General features: G+C 39.6%; 1 protein-coding gene across 7 annotated transcripts in view; it reads left to right on the top strand.

Annotated features, from left to right (window-relative positions):
* The window catches only part of Sv2b (synaptic vesicle glycoprotein 2B), a 180,006-nt gene that overhangs the window by 77,617 nt on the left and 92,675 nt on the right, over positions 1 to 9,714 (top strand). The window contains exon 1 of one of the 7 annotated variants that reach the window (XM_029479858.1): positions 6,710 to 6,844. The exons of the other annotated variants lie outside the window; for them this stretch is intronic. The gene's annotated coding sequence lies outside the window, so the exon portion shown is untranslated. Of the gene's footprint in view, positions 1 to 6,709; positions 6,845 to 9,714 lie in introns of those variants that run through there. 7 annotated transcript variants of the gene reach the window in all.

Raw genomic sequence — 9,714 nt, 5'->3', positions numbered from 1 at the left:
GTGTGTGTGTGTGTGTGTGTGTGTGTGTGTGTGTGTGTGTTATACTTGCATCCAAAGAAATGAAAGTCTGAAAGTTAAGGCTAAACTTTTTCATTAATTAATTAATTCACTTTACATTCTGATCACAGCCCAGCCTCTCTCCTCTCCTCCCAGTCCTACTCTTATAAATCTCTTCTCTGATTACCCCCTCTCCTTTTCTTCAGAGAAGGGAAAGCCTCACTTAGGTACACCAAACTCTGAGACATTTAGTCCCCACAGTACTAAGCACATCTTCTTCCACTCAGGCCCAACCAGGCAGTTCAGTTAGGGGAAGGGGGCCCAATGGTAGGCAATGACAGAGTCTAAGACAGCCCCTCTTTCAATTGTTAAGGGGCCTATATAAAGACCAAGCTGCTCATCTGCTACAAATATGTAGGGGGCCTAGATTGAGACAATGCAAACTCTTTGGTTGTTGGTTCCATCTCTATGAGCTCCCATGAGCCCAGGTTAGTTGACTCTGTAGGCCTTCTTGTGGTGCCCCCTTCTGGCTCCCTCATTTATATTCCCTGCTCTTCCACAAGACTCCACCTGATGTTTGGCTGTGGCTCACCACCTCTTTTTATCCACTGCTGGAGAAAGCCTCTCAGGAGAAAGTTATGCTAGGTTTTTGTCTGCACCATAGTAGAATATTATTAATAGTGTCAGGGGGTGACTCTCTTCCATGTGACCGGTCTGAAGTTGGAGCAGTCATTGGTTGGCAATTCCCTCAGTCTCTGTTCCATCTTGTAGGCAGGATAGATTTGGGGTTGAAGGTTTTGTGGGTAGATTGGTGTGCCCCTCCTTTCACTGGATGTCCCACCCGACTACAGGAAGTAGCCACTTCAGTCTCTGTATCCTCTGCTGGTAGGTATCTCAGCTAGGGCCACTCCTATAGAATCCCTGGAGCCTCCCCCTTCCCATGTCTCCAGTTAGTCTCAGAGATGCCCCTCCACAGTTCCATTCTTACTAGCAGCCCACTTCAGCACCACTCTCACCACACCGAGTCCCCATCGCTGTTCCCTTCCTCACACCCTCTCCCACCCAGTTCCCTCTCTCCATTCACATTCAAAAACTATTTGGTTTCTCCTTATGAGATTCACGAATCCTCAGTTGGGCCCTCCTTATTACTTAGTTTCCTTGGGTGTTTAGATTGTAGCATGGTTATCATGTACTTTATGGCTCATGCTCACTTATTTGTTTGTCTGGCTCCGGGTTACCTCACTCAGGATGGTATTCTCAAGTTCCATCCATTTGCCTGAGAATTCCTTGATATCTTTATTTTTAATAGCTGAATAATACCACTGTGTAGATGTACCACATTTCTTTGATCCATTCTTCAGTTGAGGAACATCTAGGTTGTTTCCAGTTTCTGGCTACTAAAATAAATCTGCTATGAACATAGTTGAGCAAGTATTTTTGTGGTATAGTGAGGCATCTTTGAGGTATATGGCTAGAAGTCACATAGCTGGGTCTTGAGGTAAAACTATTGTGTTTTCTGAGAAGCCTCCAAATTGATTTCCAAAGTGGTTATATAAGTTTGCACCACCACCAGCAGGAGTGTTCCCTTTGCTCCACATCTTTGCCAGCATGTGCTGTCACTTGAGTTTCTGATCTTAGCCATTCTGACAGGTGTAAGATGGAATCGCAGAGTCGTTTTGATTTGCATTTCCCCTGATGATTAAGAATGTTGATAATTTTCTTAAGTGCTTCTCTGCCCTTCGAGATTTCTTTGTTCAGAATTCTCTGTTTAGCTCTGTACCTCATTTTAAAATTGGATTATTTATTTATTTTTGTTATTTAACTTCTTGAGTTCTTCATATATTTTGGATATTATCCCTCTGTCAGATGTAGGGTTGGTGAAGATCTTTCCCCAAATCTGTTGGCTGCTGTTCTGTCCTACTGATGGTGTCATTTGCCTTGCATAAGATTTTCAGTTTCATGAGGTAACATTTATTAATTGTTGATCTTAGTGCCTGAATTATTGGTGTTCTGTTCAGGAATTTGTCTGCTGTGCCAATATGTTCAAGGTAGTTCCCCATTTTCTCTTCTATTAGATTTAGTGCATCTGGTTTTATGTTGAGGTCTTTGATTCACTTGCACTTGTGTTTAGTGCAACGTGGTAAAGATGGATATATTTGCATTCTTCTACATGCAAACATCCAAATCAGTACCACTTGTTGAAGATGCTTTCATTTTTCCATTGTATGGTTTTGGCTTCTCTGTCAAATATCAAGTGTTCATAGGTGTGTGTTTATTTCTGGGTCTTTGATTCTATTCCATTAGTATATCTGTCTGCTTTTGTGTCAATACCATGCAGTTTCCATTACTATTGCTATGTAGTAGATCTTGAAATCAGAGATGGTGATATCTCTAGAAGTTCTTTTATTGTATAGGATTGTTTTAGCTATTCTAGGTTTCTTGTTTTTCTAAATAGTTCTATTTAGATGGCTTACTTGATCTTGATTATCTTTGGTAAGTGATATATCTGTCTAGAAAATTATCGATTTTTGTTTAGATGTACAGGCTTTTGAGGTAAGACCTAATGATTCTTTGAATTTCCTCAGTGCCTTTTGTTGTATCTCCCTTTTCATTCTGATTTTGTTAATTTGGATACTGTCTTTTTGCCTTTTAGCTAGTTTGGTTAAGGGTTTGTCTATCTTGTTGATCTTTTCAAAGAACCAACTCTTGGTCTTATTGACTCTTTGTAATGTTCTCTTTGTTTCTAATCGATTGATTTCAGCCCTGAGTTAGATTATTTCCTACCATCTACTCCTCTTGGGTATGTTTGCTTCTTTTTTTTCCCTAGAGCTTTCAGATGTACTTTTAAATTGCTAGCCTGTGTATTCTCCAATTTCTTTATGAAGCCACTTAATGCTATGAACTTTCCTCTTAGCACTGTTTTCATTGTGTTCTGTAAGTTTGGGTGTATTGTATCTTTATTTTCACTGAATTATAGAAAGTCTTTAATGTATTTATTACTTCCCTGACACAGCAATCGAGTAGAGAGTTGTTCAATTTCCATGAGATTGCAGGCTTTTTGTTGTTTCTGTTATTGTTGAATTCCAGTTTTAATCTTTAGCAGTCTGATAAGATAAAAGAAGTTATTTCAATTTCCTTGTTTCTGTTGAGGCTTGTTTTGTGACTGACTATATGGTTAGTTTTGGACAAGGTTCTGTAAGGTTCTGAGAAGGTATATTATTTTGTGTTTGGGAGAAATGTTCAGTAGATCTGTATTAGGTCCATTTTATTCATAATTTCAGTTATTTTCATTATTTCTCTTTTAGTTTTTGTCTTGATGACTTGTCCATTGGTGAGAGTGTATTGAAGTCTCCCACTGTTAATGTGTGGGGTTCAAAGTACAGTTTAAGCTTTAGAAATGGTTCCTTTATGAATGTGGTTGACCTTACATTTGGGGCACCAGAATTGACTTGTCATCTTGGTGGATTTTTAATTTGGTGAGTATGAAGTGTCCTTTTCCATCTCTTTTGATTAATTTTGTTTCAAAGTCTATTTTGTTAGATATTAGAATGGCTACTCTAGCTTGCTTCTTGGGTCCATTGGCTTGGAAAACTTTTTTCCTTCTCTTTACTCTGAGGTAATGACTATTTTTGTTGCTGAGATGTGTTTCATGTATGCAAAAGAATGATGGATCCTGTTTTCACATCCATTCTGTTAGCCTGTGTCTTTTTATAGGGAAATTGAGTCCATTGATGTTCAGAGACATTTATAACCAATGATTCTTAATTCCTCTTATTTCCATGTTGGTGATGTTAGGGTGTGAGTGTTTTTGTATATGTGTGTATCTCCCTTATTTCATTTTTTTTGCTGGTTTGGAATAATTAATTTCCTATGTTTTCTTGGGTATAATTAACCTCCTTGCTTGGAGTTTTCCTTCTAGTACTTTTTGTAGGACTGTACTTGTGGATAGATATTGTTTAAATTTAGTTTTGTCTTAGAATATCTTGCATTCTCCATCTATGGTGATTGAGAGTTTTTCTGGCTATAGTAGCCAAAGTTATCATCTGTGGTTTCCTACAGGCTAGAAGATGTCTGTCCAGACCCTTCTAGCTTATAGAGTCTCTGTTGAGAAGTCCAGTGAAATTCTAACAGGTCTGTTTTTGTATGTTCCTTGGCTTTTTCCCTTGAAACTTTTAATATTCCTTCTTTGGTCTGTAGATTTTGTGTTTTGATGATTATATGGCAGAAGGATTTTTTTCTGGTACAATGAAATTGTTGTTCTGTAAACTTCTTGTTTGTTTATAGGCATCTCTTTCTTTAGATTGGAGAAATTTTCTTTTATGATTTTCTTGAAAATGTTTTCTGGTCCTTGGAGCTGATAATCTTCACCTTTTTCTATTCCTATTGTTCTTAGGTTAGGTATTTTCATAGTATCCTGCATTTCCTGGATGTTTTGTGTCAGGATTTTTTTTTATATTTAATATTTTCTTTGACTGACATATCAGTTGCTTTTATAGTATTGTCTATGCCTGAGAGTCTCTCTTCCATCTCCTGTATTCTGTTGGTGATACTTTCATCTTCTGTTTACGTTCTCTTCCCTAGATTTTTTTCCACCCTCAAGATTCCCTCAGTTTGTGTTTTCTTTATTGCTTCTATTTCCATTTTCAGGTCTTGAACAATTTTATTCATTCCCTTTACCTGGTTAATTGTATTTTTCTGTATTTCTTAAGGGAGTTTTTTTTTTCTTAAAGGACTGTACCTGTTTGATTGTATTTTCTTGTATTTCTTTAGGGAATTTATTCATTTCTTCTTTAAAAGCATCTATTATCTTTGTAAGATTGGTTTTAAGGTCATTTCCCTCTGCTTTGATTTTGCTAGGATATCCGGGGTTTTTTGTAGTAGGATAGCTATGTTCTGAGGGTTCCATATTGCCCTGGTTTTTGTTGATCTTATTCTGGCCTTTAGCTATTTGGTTGTTCCTAAATGTTACTGGTAAAGCAGGTATCAGGGAGGCAGGCCTAGCCTGGATGTTCCTGGTGCAGCAGATCTCCAGTAGATAGCCTTGGGCTGGACAATGGATCTCAGGGGCAGTGTGTGTTTCAGAACAGCTGGGTTTGCCTCCTGAGACTCAGTGGGCAGGGGAATTGAGAGGGAAAGGATCTAACCTGGATGATCCTGGTGCCACAGGCCGGTTAAAAGCAGGCAGAGAGGTGGCTAGACAATCAAGGTTAAAACTTTTATGATGGAATGTCCTTTAATCCTTATCCAAATGCTATCAACCTTTTCCTTTGAAGTTGTTATGAAAATGGCATGACTGTTTTATATTTATGTTCTTTTCTCGAGTTTCACATACTTTTAATGAAATAGAAACACCTGTCCTGGAGGATTTCATTTGGGCATTTTCTTTGAATTTGATGGAGACCTGAAGATAGTTTGATAATTGTCCAGATACACTAGAGATTTCTTATTAACTTCCCCTGAGTCTCTGACCTTAGGAATCCTGTTGATGAAGTGAGACTAGTGAAGTTCTCACTGGACATGCAGCACTCTACTGGATGAGTGTGCTGATGGTGTCCTTGTTTGCTGAGGAGCACCCTTATTCCCCATTAGTGATGTGCTGAGAGCTGATAGTTATCATTCACTTGCTTTTCTTTGATTCCTCATTTCCCCCCTGAGAGTTGATTATTCTTTTTGGAATGATTTCAATGGCTAACTTCATAAAAGCTCCAGGTTTCTTGTTTATAAACGTTAATTGCATTGTTTTATGGCAAAATATATTGTTTTATATTTTGAGATTATAACATTTTCCCCTTCCTCTTCTAGCTTCCAAACCCTCCTCTGTACCCCACTGTTCTCTTTAAAATTTGTGACCTCTTTCTCTTTAAATATGTGCACACACACACACACACACACACACATACACACACACACACAATCTGCTTAGTCCTTATAATGTTACTTGTATGTATATCTTTCCAGAGATAACTGTTTGGTACTGGGCAATGAATTAGGGAGCTCTCTTTCTTTCCTGGTCAGCATAATTTTGTTGCCTGTAGCTTTGTCTAGGGTTGAGGCCTTGAGTGTTCCCTTTTTTACATTAGCTTGTCTGTTGGTGTCATCCTGTTCAGTCCATGTTTGGTCAGCTATATTGGACTTCGTAGGTGCAGCTTCTGACATTTCTAGGACACAACCTGAGAGTTAATTTTTATAGCTGAGAAAGGGGCAGGGGGTTTAATAAGTTGCAGGGGGTTATTGCTTGGTTGGAGACTTGAGTAGGTCTAATGCAAAATGCATCAAGTCCTGGGCAAAACATGACACAGAATGAACTCAGAGAAACCCATGAATTCTATAATGCATATAAGCTAATAGCAGCAGATTCTGAGGAGTAGAATTAGCAGAACCTGAATGTTCTAAATGTATGTGAATAAGGAAGCTTCTTTTCTTTTTTCTTTTTTCTTTTTTCTTTTTTCTTTTTTCTTTTTTCTTTTTTCTTTTTTCCCTTCCTTTCTTCCTTCCTTCCTTCCTTCCTTCCTTCCTTCCTTCCTTCCTTCCTTCCTTCCTTCCTTCCTTCCTTCCTTCCTNCTTCTTCTTCTTCTTCTTCTTCTTCTTCTTCTTCTTCTTCTTCTTCTTCTTCTTCTCTCTTTCTCTCTTTCTTTCTCTCTTTCTTCTTTCTTTCTTTCTTTCTTTCTTTCTTTCTTTCTTTCTTTCTTTCTTTCTTTCTTTCGGTGCTCAGGTTTGGTGATAGGGGTCAAAGCTTAAGAGTGCTTACTGCTTTTGCAGAGGATGCAGATTTGATATCCAGTACCGAAAATCGATGGATCACAACAGCCTGTAACTCCAGTTCCAGAGGATCTAATATCCTTTTCTGGTCAGTCAGGGTTCAGTATGTTCATGGTGCCTATAAGCTCACAAAGGCTTACACATATGCATATAAATAGCAAATATTTTAAGAAAAAGAAATTAATGAATTGATCTCTTCAGCTTCTTCTTTTTCTTTTTTTTTTTTTTAACTCTTTTGCCCCATCTTCTAGAAAGTGGTATGGACATGGTTTAATGCACATAATTTCTATCTCTTGGAGATGGTCATTGCAAATATGTTGTTAATGGTTTCCTCTCTTTTAGAAGTTATATATATATATGTGTGTGTGTGTGTGTGTGTGTGTGTGTGCGCAGTGGGGAATGGCATTCTCATACACACATCAAAGGGCTGCCTAGGACTGTTGTCTTTCATTTCAGAGAGGTAAAAGTCAGATACCCTGGCAGGAATTGTTTTTTAAAAGCAATTAATTAATTATTAAATATTTATTAAATTAAATTGAAATCATCAAATTATTAGTAAATCAATTCATTTCATCCCAAATGAGTCCCTCTCCTGGTCCCTCTTCATAGAGTCCTTCCCCCATCCTCCCTTCCTTTTGCCTCTGAGAGTGTCCCCCCTCCAGTATCTCCCCATCCTGCTGCATCAAGTCTACACAATCTGGTGCGTCCTCTCCCACTGAGACCAGAATAGGCAGCCCTCTGCTATATATATGCTAGGGGCCTATGACTCGTTGGTTGGCGGATCAGTCTCTGGGAGCTCCCAGGGTTCCAGTGTAGTTGACACTTTTGCTCTACCTGTGGGGTTGCCATCTCCTTTAGCACCTTCAATCCTTCCCTTAGCTCTTCCATAGGGGTACCCAGCCTCCATCCAATATTTGGCAGTGGTTATCTGTATCTCTCTCAGTCATCTGCTGGGTAGAGCCTCTCAGAAGGCAGTCATGCTAGGTTCCTGTCTGTAAGCACGCCATAACATCATGAATAGTGTCAGGAGTTGCAGTTCTTTACTAGAATCGGATTGAAAGCTTGAAAGTTTTCTTGTCATTTGAGAAGGGCTGTCAATCTGGGCATACAGTGAGAAATGCCCATTTCAAAGCTAATGATTATAAATTCCTTTTAAGTAAGTGTGAGTGAAGTTGTAGGGTACATGTTTATTAAAGAGAACAAAATATTTTCTTCTGGTTTGTGATATGCTGTCTACATTACAAATATTTGACCCAGTCTTTGATGTATTTCCTCTTGAATATATTCTGCAGTAGAAAAAGAACATTGAGCAGTCAGCAGACCTGGGATGGGTTGGTGGGGTTAGAGAGGAGTCCTCTGATCTTGAAGCTTGACAGATTGGTGCTCTCATGTTAGGATCTTTTATGGCGTGCATAATGCCCAGTAGAAAAGTGAAATGTTGTTCAGTGCTTAGGATACATCTCCCAGAGAGGCTGGAGAGGGCAAGAAGAAATGGTTAGGCTGAGTGTGATAGAAAATTGATAATTCTATAATAGACAAATGCAGTCAAAGGCCGAGAATATAGCTCAGTGGGAGAGTTCTTGCCTAGTGTGTAAAAGGCCCTTAGTTAATTTCCCAGCTGCATAAGATGGTAGGATGCAAAACTGAATGGTGAGTAGTTTTCTCTAAGACACTCTTAAGTCAGGCATTTTTAAAAGTGAGACTGGTAGTTTTGTAGAAGACAGACTGCATCTGACTGCATCGAGGGCAAGTCTCTGACTTAAGTAATCTCCTGTCACGTTCCCTGAAAACAGTCTGTATGATGGGCAGAGTCCCCAACAGAAAATGATTTGTCCAGTCTGTGCAAGCAGAGGGCACAGCCATCTAGTCTGTCTACTCGGCACAACGGCAGAAAAATCATTTCCTGGCTTGCTGCAAAGTTTACCGCTGAAACCCCATAACAAGAAACAGAGTAGGAAGATAAGAACATGCACATTTATTTAATATAAGTTTTGTGCAGCTCAGAAGGCTTTGGCAACGCAACTTCAAAGCCGTGGGAAGATCTGTGTATTTTTGTGGACAGTTTTGCCAATGTGTGATATGATCTAATGGTGGGGGGAGGATTGTGCAAGAGGAGGTGGGTTTTGTTGTTGTTGTTGGTTTTTTTTTCTGTTTCTTCTTGGCATTCCTTGTCTTAATTTCTTCCAAATCCAGATGTGAGGGGAGGGAAGCCACACACTGCAGCCTCTGCTGCTTCCTCACTGACCAGGGAACCACACTGTAGAGCAGAGTTTCCCACCAACACCCTGTCTCTACATTCTAATCTGGAGCTCTGTTCCACCACAAGCCCCTGGAACTTTCTCCATGTGTTAGAACGATGCTCAAGTCTGCACAGCTTGTTTCTGCCTCCCCAGCAGAGACCATCAAGCCTTCCCCATGCACAAGCCAGGGTGTATCTGTACTTCAGCCTAGATACACAACATCCTGCAAGTGACCACTTGCTTCCTTGGTTTTCTAGAGGGAAAACCACTGTGTGGCTTAAAATAAAAATGTGTTTTTGTTTGTTTTCCACCATTGGAAAGAAAACAATAGAATGTTAGCTGGTTTCAATGTGAAGAGAAAGAGGTTACAGGTCATGTTCCTGATGACAGTGTTTAGTCGTGTGTTGCAGAAAGACATCTTGTGTTTGGTTTCAGGGTTCCTGATGACAAGCAGCCAGCAGCACTGGTGGTGGATCCTGTGGCTGTCTGATGTAGGAATGTCCTTCCTGCAGCTATCTGTCATCTGTTCCTCGTAGGTGAGGGAGGGGCTTTGAGAAGCCTACAAAGACATTCCTGCTAGAGCTCCGGATACTTTGCCCCTTCTTAGAATTGGGAACAAAACACCCATGGAAGGAGTTACAGAGACAAAGTTTGGAGCTGTGACGAAAGGATGGACCATCTAGAGAGTGCCATATCCGGGGATCCATTCCATAATCAG

The sequence above is a fragment of the Mus caroli genome, chromosome 7 (genome assembly GCF_900094665.2).
Source record: "Mus caroli chromosome 7, CAROLI_EIJ_v1.1, whole genome shotgun sequence".
Classification (NCBI taxonomy): Eukaryota; Metazoa; Chordata; class Mammalia; order Rodentia; family Muridae; genus Mus; species Mus caroli.
Note: the sequence above shows the minus strand (reverse complement) of the source record. Positions and strands in the feature narration are given on the sequence as shown.